The sequence below is a fragment of the Helicoverpa armigera genome, chromosome 24 (genome assembly GCF_030705265.1).
Source record: "Helicoverpa armigera isolate CAAS_96S chromosome 24, ASM3070526v1, whole genome shotgun sequence".
NCBI classification, from domain to species: domain Eukaryota; kingdom Metazoa; phylum Arthropoda; class Insecta; order Lepidoptera; family Noctuidae; genus Helicoverpa; species Helicoverpa armigera.
Window position 1 is genome coordinate 3,865,651 of NC_087143.1, and position 8,681 is coordinate 3,874,331.

Here is an 8,681-nt window from a genome sequence, read left to right on the forward strand (position 1 = left end):
GAACTATACAACTCTTTCTTCTTCCCAGTAAGAAGAATCTAGTAGACGCTGTTGGCTAATCATCAACATGATTTGTATCCTCTGTGAATACTTAAAGTAAGAGTGTCAGAGAGTCAAAGAGTTTATTGAAATTCAAAAAACTTAAAGCAGTAGGTACAGAGCACAATGGCGAACCTTGGGGAGGCCTTTATCTGGACGTCTTGCGGCTTTGTTGACTAAGCTACTCTTACTCTCAATACTCAATATCTGATTGCTAAAAATAAGCTAAAATACTTAGCAACATATACCTAATCAGCTGATGCAACTTTCCAAAGATTTTCTCCTCTGAACTTGACATTCCTTAATCTTTTTAAGTCCCCGACAGTGGCATGACTACTTATTTTTATATCCAATCTTATCATGTTCTACTGCTATTAGTTTTATTCAGTATTTTTGACAGACTGTACCTAAAGATATGAAAGCCACATTGAGAGACAGATTTGGGTATTCACGTATTTTTTGCATCATCATCGCGTTCTTATTCTACGTATACCTACAATCTTCAAAGAGATGTCGACCATAATCAAAGGGGCCCCTTGGTACTCGAGCCTGCTGGGGCTGCGGGATTGTTCGAAAGAGTTACAGAGGTCCTGGTACTCAAAGTACTCCAGAAGGAACATTTGTTAGTAGAATAAGTTAGAGTCTGACAGTCCCTTTCGCTCTACCCACAGCAGGGAAAGGCAAAAAGGTGATTGTCAAAACAAAAGAAGCTTGCTTTATAGGGTTCCGTACCCAAAGGGTAAAACGGGACCCTTCGTGATGATTTTTTTGTAAGTTTTATAAATAAAGGCACGGAACCCTTCGTGCGCAAGTCCGACTTGCACTTGGCCGGTTTTTTTTGTCGCTTAGGTTCTAATCTACCAATGTACCTACGACATACATGTGTAAGTAGGTACCTACATACATCTTTCGATACAAACATTACAAGATATGAATCTTATCAGATATGTATCACCCCCTGTATTTTGACAGGCTGAAGCATACCTCTAGATAGAGGGGTATTTATAATTGATGAGGCCTTGTTTAATAACAATGAATGAAAAGCTAGAGAAATGATTGATGGATTGTATGGGGGAAATATTCATATCGGTAAAATGGGTGTCGGTTTCCTGACCATTAAAGAGGGGAAGAATTTAAAAGAAAATACAACAAAAGCTGTATAATGAGATTTACAATTTCATTTTCATCATCATCCTCCGACTCTTTTTCCCAACTATGTTGGGGTCGGCTTCCAGTCTAACCGGATTCAGCTGAGTACCAGTGCTTTACAAGGGGCGACTGCCCTATCTAACCCCCTCAACCCAGTTACCGGGGCAACCCAATACCCCTTAGTTGGACTGGTGTCAGACTTTCTGCAATTTCATTTTCTGCTCATTTAATCAAAGAAGATTTTAAAAGAAATTAATAATAATCACAGGTGGTAACAATTACTCTATACCATATTAACAAGAGCCTTGTTTCAATAATTTTATTGTACTTAGAACGAGCGACGCCTACGGGTACGCCTTAGAATGTACCGTCGGCAGAACAGATGTGTACTGTCAACAATACAGATGAAGATAAACCGACGATTAAACATTACAAAGAAGATTAACGTCAGGTAATGTTAGCAAAAAGGGGAGATTAATTTTGGGAATTCAAAGAGTAGATTATGAAGTGCACTTTGAGTTGGTTAATCTTTGTAAATACGTGATGGGCCATACGAAACGCTTTACAGTAACCACCTTTGTTCTTTCAATATTCTATCCAAACAAATCTAATCAATAAAACCGTTCATTTAAACCTCCTTTCTTCCTAGCCAGACCAAACTAAGACAAATACTCTTTTCATCCCACCATCTCGGAAAGAGTAGTTTTACCCTTAGATATCTGAGCGCAAAAGCCGTTTTTATCCTCTAGAGCGGCAAAGTGATTTGAATTTAGAACATCGTGTGCAATACTCCATTTGTGACAATCTTGATAAGACTTTTCAAACAAATACATATTAAACAAATAAAATACTGCTTAAAATAATTGTTCAATTGATTTTTGACCTCGTTCCATTTTTAAACTGAGTTTTCAAATAAGTGAACTTTAATAGGTACTTCTTTTTAATTTGATACTCATATGTGCGCGCCATTTTGTTTTTAAATTTCCTCGATGAGGTGGGATGAAAAGTTACGTGTTGCACTCGAGTGCAAAGATTTTTCACCTTGTGCTCTTTTGATTCCCTCGCTATCGCTCAGGATTCTAATTATTAGAATCCTTCGCTTGCTCGGTCATCAAAATTGAGCTCGCGGTTAAAAAGCAACTTTGCACTCTTGTATAACAAATAACTATTTCACACTTCTCACCCACACATATACACTTCAGAGGACATAATACACTTCACTATTCAAATCCCAGACGTTCCACTCACACAAGCACAAGTCATGACGTCACATTTCATGAACCCGGTCCGTGACGTCACCGTCTCAATGTCGTTAGCGGACATTCTGTAGAAGGGACGTTGAATGCTTGTCAGTCACAATCAGGATATTTTTAAATGGATTAAACATGTGAATCAGTGTGGCATGCTTTTGTTCTGCGTTAGAAAATGTGGTTTGTTCGTTCCAGGAAGGGTATCTGGGACCCTTGGATGTTTCCTCTGTGCGAATAGGACATTGAATCAGGGAGGACATCGTGGGAACCAATTGTTTGCAGGACTAGTCAGCCCGGTGTCTATTAATTAAGCACTCACTTGTTTAAACACTTGTTTTAATTAAGACTAATTTACAAAGCTGAAAAGTTTGTTTGTTTGAACGCACTTCGCTCAGGAAACCTATTTGAAAAAATCTTTCAGTGTCTGTTTCCTTATCGATTAAATAAAAATACGGGCTCCTTTTTATCCGGGTGTATAGAGTAGTTTGCACTGGGTGCTGGTGAAACCACTGGTGTTACCTAAATGTAACATAATTCCTGACCTTCATACTCAACAAACTGCGATGATTTTTGGCAGATAATAGCCATTACTATTCGTGATACGAAGTCAGAAATGTGAATCCAACATCTTTTTGAAGCCTTCTCACTCAAATATCTTAATCGATTGAAATATAACTCGATTCACAAATAGTTCACATATTACAAAAAACCATTAAGAAGAAAAAAAACCTTTTCCTACATGTCTTTCATCCACTAGCATGCATAAACTTCACGCTTTACTAAGAGCCTCATTTGTCAGCGTTTCAAAGGCCAACATATGCGATTGTACCAATGCGCTTTCGATACGCATGAACGAACTCACAGACTATCAAACGTTACACAGTTTATAGTTTCCTAGAATTACGCCTTTCATGTATAACATTAAACGGTAATAGTGAAGCTTAGGTAAAGTTTTTGAGAAGGATAGTAGAGTTAAGCCTGATTTCGCCAGTTTGGGTAAAATAATAGGAAGTTACAGGCTGTAATTGAGGCTGGAATCCAAATTCTGAAAAGCTATTGGCCGTTTCACAAGAATTGCAAAACTAATAATATTTTCTAGTAATTGAACTCAATTTGCGTTTCAGGGGTGCTGTCCTTTTGTAAATTTAACGTGAACAAAAACTATAAGAGATACTTTGATCAAACCAAAAATCGTTGAAAGAGTTAATTAGCATGCATCACCTCTATTTTTTTTAGAATTTTATACCCCGTAGTTATAAAAATAGAGGGGGGGGGGACATACTTTTTACGACTTTGAGAGCTGATATCTCAAAAACCGTTCACTTTAAGAAAAATGTTTTTTAGAAAACTTTATATCATTTTAAAAGACCTTTCCATTGATACCCCACACGGGTATGTACATCGAAAAAAAAAATTTCATCCCTCAGTTACATGTATGGGGGGCCCCACCCCCAATTCTTTTTTTTACTATTTAGTGTCATATTTTTGTAGCGGTTCATACAACACATATTCCCATCAAATTTCATCACTGTAGTACTTATAGTTTCGAGTAAATCGGCTGTGACAGACGGACAGACGGACAGACGGACAGACGGACATGACGAAACTATAAGGGTTCCGTTTTTGCCATTTTGGCTACGGAACCCTAAAAAGTGCTAAAAATTAGCCTACTTTCAATAAACGTTTTTGACTTTGACAATAGCCTCAAAAGTTGTATTGCAGATAAAAGCCAAAAGAAACAAAAATACATAAAGAAAACTCATCGTTTACCTACTTTTCTAAGCATATGTATAAGCTGACCTCCCTCCAGATTTATCGGTAGCTGCTGAATACTAATGCTAAACGCTAAAACTTATACCTAGTCATTCTGACTGACCGATCTCCAAATGACAGATTCAAAATAATCTCTTCCAGCTAAACTGCTTTCAAGACCTCGTAAAGCACACAACATTACCACCACACTATCTTAGCCATTAAACCACTATCTCCCCTCCCTACCCCCCTCTATGGCCCTAGTAGGGTGTTACCCCTCATCACGATAACCACCCCAGTTTTTACTGAGCCATAATATGCAAACAGTATACGAGTATTCGCGATAGCACCATAAACGGATCTATTACCTTAAAAGTGAACACTGGATTTTTATGCCGAAACTTTTGGAGAACAGTTTAAGTTTGGAGCTATTTTTACTGAAATTCTGGTAACCAGTTTTAGCTGGAAATTCATAAATTGGGTAGGTATATACCTAACATACATTTGTCTTCATGGCCCTAAAATTACATACGAAATAAGGCATACATACTTATTAGATTCAGGCCTACCAAGAGTTGGATGGTTTGCGTTCTTTGGGGAAGGCCTACATCCTACAGTGGATGGTAATGGACTGATGATGATGATGTATACTTGCCTAATACAATACTACAAAGATGATTATAAAGTTTAGGTCTTAGGAAATAAATCGATGCTTTCTACTTTAGATTGGCGATGGTCTGAATTACGCAAGATGCAGATTGAAACCACAAATATCAAAATCCAAGAACTATAAATCAAACCGCAAAGAAAGTCCAAACCCTTAACTACCCAATTAATTTCTCTAAACCGCTCTCAGCTTTGGCAACAAATCACAATATTGATCTTGCCTGGTCCATTTCCTCTCAACATCAAAACAAGCTACGAAAATAATTCTCATTAAGAATCAGTTTACTAACTTAAAATTTTATTGTGGGAACTCTGGAAAGCTGTTAAAGACATTTCAATGTGCCACTTTATGGTTCGCGAGGCTGAAATGGCTTTATCATAGGGATAATTTGAAGGCTGACGTCATTTTATGGCCTCGTTAATTATACGGCCTCTTTTTGACGGGGTGCGAAGAAATAATAAAGTAATTGGTGGTCCAAAGTGCTATTAATGGGCACTGAAGTTTTTATCGGAGTTTCAAAATGTTCTGGTGTCATATTTTTGGGAATTTTATTTGATTTGTGATCTGGTTCGTGTATGAAAAAGTCGTTTTAAAGTAGGTACTTGCTTCATATACCAGCTCATAGACGAGTTATTCCCAATTTGTCATTAGTACCGATTGGTCACCAACTATTTTTTCCATACACCAAGTCCCAATTGGTCATTCGAGCAAAATAAATAATTTAATATTTAAATTTTGAGTTCCGATTCGTCCCCCGCATAAAATTTCACGTATCAGAGTACCGTCAGAAATAAAAGTGTTAGAAGAAATTTTAAATGAAAAACTTCGATGTAGGTAAAGGTATAGCTCTCATATAAATATAATAAAATTTACATTAAAACACAGGTGAAGACAACTTGGGCATTTTATAAACCCGAAAGTGTGGCTCGATACTTTTTGTGCCGGTAACAAAAGTACCAGGGGCCCATAACTGCAAAGAGATTGTATACATAAAAATGATGAATGATGGTGTAAATTGGTATGTTTATCTACAATTAGGAAAAAAAAACGTAAAATCCTGACACCCTTGACTGCTATACTCCTGTAAGTTATGCGGTCCTAGTACACGGTGGGCAGTTCCATGGACACTCGTTGATTGGTATATTACTCATCTGATTTATGCGATCCTGGTATTTTGGTTTTGGCCGTGCGTTGTGTGACGCCGTTGAAATCGCAATTTTATTAATAGCGTCTTGCCATATTCGGAAAAAACATAACCAAAATAAATAAAAAAAAAAACATATTACAATATTGTAAAGCTTATCTTGTTGACAGTACTTTTTACAAAATAAAGTACGGATGACCAATTAGGACTAAGCAAAATAAAATATTTTATTGAATGACCAACTGGGACACGTTTTTTATGGATGCCAAATCACTAAAATGACGAATCGGGCATAACTCGACTGACCAACCAAAATACATATGATATGATGGGACTACCTTGCATTGGTTATTCGAAAACTGTTTTTCCTCAAATTACCACTGGTATACACGCTTTTACATGTTCATACTTGTTGATGATAAATAAATTATTTTTTTCCTGTTACCGTCTGCCTAAGGTACCTAATGAAAAAATCCGATATTAGAAAAGAGCACTCACCTTACGTCCAAAACACTCAAAAAAAACTAAATTTCACAAACAAATTAATTTAACAAAGTCAAAGTCACCACAACATTAACATATGCAAACGGCAACACAGGTTATACTGAAACTAAACATCTAGATTATGTTTGAGTTTCAGATAAGATAGGATGAATCTTGTCATATACATCGATATGTCTTGATCATGACTTTGTAGGTACATAACACTTGAGGAAATACTTCAACTTTCAAGGGGCTTATTTTCTCTTAGATATATCAATAATCAATAACCTAAGTACAGTGATGACTCATTTTTTTTACACGCTTCAACCTGTATGTAACTTACTATGTAAAGAAATCTAAGGTAACTAATTGATGGTTCAATCTACTAATTGATCTTCCAAGGACCGTAGCTTCGTGAAAATTGTCAGCTGTACCTACAGCTCTTTCGAAGTTCTGATGGTGAAGCCAGAAGATATGAACTGCAACTTCGTGACGAAACATGGTAGGTAGGTGTCCCCCGCGCGCCGCTTCCGCGTACGGTTGTGCGTCAACACACCTGTACTACTTACCCGCCTAATTAATGAAATAGTATAATGTCGAATCGGTGCAATAACCTAGTTATCAACGAACTACTGTGCTTCTTACAATGTAAAATTGATATTATGGACGAAATAAGTTTGGTGCAGATTTGTGAATCTAACTTTAAAGAGGCTGATATTACTACCGCAAAAACCATCATTTTCGAAGCAGCAAACTGTCGCTCAACAAGAAAAGGGGACGGCAAGAACAAACGATTACTAAGTACAGGATATTATTAAAGTTCTAAAAGAAACAGAGCCCGCTTCACTGCCCACCTTCGTGGCAAAAGATCTACACCATAACGAGCCTACTTTTAAAGACATTTTAGTGCTTAAACAAAACATCCACTGTATCCAAACGATCCAAAAGATTACGTAAAAGCATCGGAATTATTTCAATTACAGCAAGAGACAGAAAACATTAAAAGTAGACAATATCAGGCACAAAGTGAGCAAAATATTGGCGCAAAATTTAGCAACGGCTTAGCCAAGCGCGTCCCGAGTGCGTCGTCTTCGCGGCAGCAAGCAGCGACCAGCGCGCATGCGCCCTGCGTGCCGTCGTCGACACCGTTGCCGCTCCTCACGCCCGCGCAGAGCGGCACCGCTGCGCCGGCCACTGCTTCGGCACAAGAGCCGCCCCCCGCGCCCGCAACACCGTCGCTCCCCGCGCGCTCGCTCGCGCCTCACCGCGTGACCCCATCAGCTGATTGCACCGAGAACGATATAACTTTAACTCCTACTCCTAAACCTACCGAGTTGCAAAGTTGCCTTGTGAAAACGACAGAACTTAATTTAGTTCTGTCGTAGATAGATAGATAACACCTTTGATGAAATACAGTTTGATGATAGTTTTACTACTGTCGTGAACAAGAAGAAGAAAAAGGCCTATACAGGCAACAGGATCCCCAATCAGCAGGGAAAAACACTGGACAACTTTCCTTTAAAAAGGTCAATAAACTCGTGTTTCATAAATGGAGAGGTCAGACGAACGAACGTTCTAATCATTTAAATGAAATAAACCGGCCAAGTGCGAGTCGGACTCGCGCACCGAGGGTTCCGTACAAACCGTGCAGTTTAGAACAATCATAGTTATGATTATTTTGTGAGACCAAAATAGTTAATATTTTTTATTTTGTAATATAACTAAAATAGTAGGCCAGTACCTTGTAAAAGTTATTTTATTAAAGTTATTTATATACAACATTTTGTAGTCATCATTCAGAAATCTGATTGAAGATAGCTAATTAAGGTCATTGGGCATTTCTGACCCATTTTGTAAAAACTGGCGGACATGAATCAAAGTAGTTTTAAATCGTGGAGAATGGTATGACGTTTCTTTGAATATAAATATTTTATCAAAATTCCATGGAGACGAATGTCCAGGAGCGTTTGAAAAATATAAAAGACAAGCAGTTTCAGAGGATTGTACAGGTTGCAATGCTAGTTTTTATTGTTTAAGACTTTTCATAAAGAAGGAGGATGTCAATTCGGATGACCAGGATCTGATGAGGATCTGGAAACCCTGAGAAATCGAGGGCAACTCTTGAATATTGTAGGCACGCATCGAGTCAAAACCAGACATGTGAGTGTATTTTTGAGGGTACTGGTAAACAGTGAAG

At 37.8% G+C, this 8,681-nt stretch overlaps 1 protein-coding gene across 1 annotated transcript in view; it reads right to left on the minus strand.

Moving 5' to 3' along the window:
• The window catches only part of LOC110379296 (uncharacterized), a 103,065-nt gene extending 96,408 nt beyond the window's left edge, over positions 1–6,657 (minus strand). Inside the window, exon 1 of the mRNA XM_049850278.2 lies at positions 6,500–6,657. The gene's annotated coding sequence lies outside the window, so the exon portion shown is untranslated. The remainder of the gene's footprint in view (positions 1–6,499) is intronic.
• Between the last annotated feature and the right edge of the window lie 2,024 nt (positions 6,658–8,681).